The sequence below is a fragment of the Apteryx rowi genome, unplaced genomic scaffold, assembly GCF_003343035.1.
Source record: "Apteryx rowi isolate R43461 unplaced genomic scaffold, aptRow1 scaffold_932, whole genome shotgun sequence".
NCBI lineage: Eukaryota > Metazoa > Chordata > Aves > Apterygiformes > Apterygidae > Apteryx > Apteryx rowi.
Genome location: NW_020451241.1, coordinates 227,888 through 229,023, shown reverse-complemented (window position 1 = coordinate 229,023; position 1,136 = coordinate 227,888).

The window sequence follows — 1,136 nt, the reverse complement described above, 5'->3', positions numbered from 1 at the left end:
GGAGTGCTAGTTCCTTTTTATTAAAGCCCTTCACTTTCTTTTCTTTTGCTTCTGTCTGCCATTTCACTCTCTACTGTGGTAGCTCCAGCTGACAGTGAGAAAGCTGTACAAAGGGCCTGAAAGACTATTAGATCTTCTTACTGGGTAGATTTCCGTGAGGTTGAAAGCAAGCCGGTTTGTAACAAATCACTTGTGCCGAAGAGATACTGTGACACTGAAGATATTCTGTGCATTGCAGAGGTGGGTAGATGACTTGGGATGGTATCCCTTGCAATTTGAGAAAATTCAGTTAAGGCAAGCTTTGCAATGACATTCAGCAACAAAACTGGAGATGGACACTTCACTTTGCCACTGAAATCAATACCTTTAAACTCTGCACTAGAGACTGCATATGCTTCATTAGCCACCTAAGAAATAATATTGAATCTGTATTCAATATTATTTCAAAGTTTATGATGATTTTATTTCCTACTGCAGAAGAGTACAATACTGTACATTGCTTGGCCATCAGAACAAATGGATTCATTTTAAGTACCATATACAGACACATCAAAACTTTTATGACGAATATTTTAGATTACTACTCTAAAGACCATAAAAATCATTAAAAAATTACTTTCTAAAAGCAATACTGCAGTCTTACACCACTCAACCTAAAGATAAAAATTCCTACCTATATCTCTCAAAAATATGTACACAGATATATATGTGCTCATATATTTATAACCATATATGTATCCTGCAAATACATTCTTTAATCAAATGACTCATTCTATCCTAAGTTTATCCTTTAAAAGACAGTCCCATTGATTAAAATATGGCAATGAATAAATAATTAAGAAATTAACCCTATTTCGTTTCTAGATATGCTATTCTTTAATATACTTTCAATGGCAAATTAAACTGCTTTCACTCAGAAAAATATTACAAACGTATACAAATATGCAAAACAACTTCCAAAAGCAGTTAGACTTTCTTCTTGTTCACACAGTATAGTCATATCAAAAATCGGCTATCCTGACTCATAGAAGTGAGATAAATATCAGGTTCATATGGTTAAATAAGGCATTTCCAGTTTGCATGCCAGATACATTAATCCCAAATAAAAAACTTTTGAAAAGAAAAATCTAAATTCT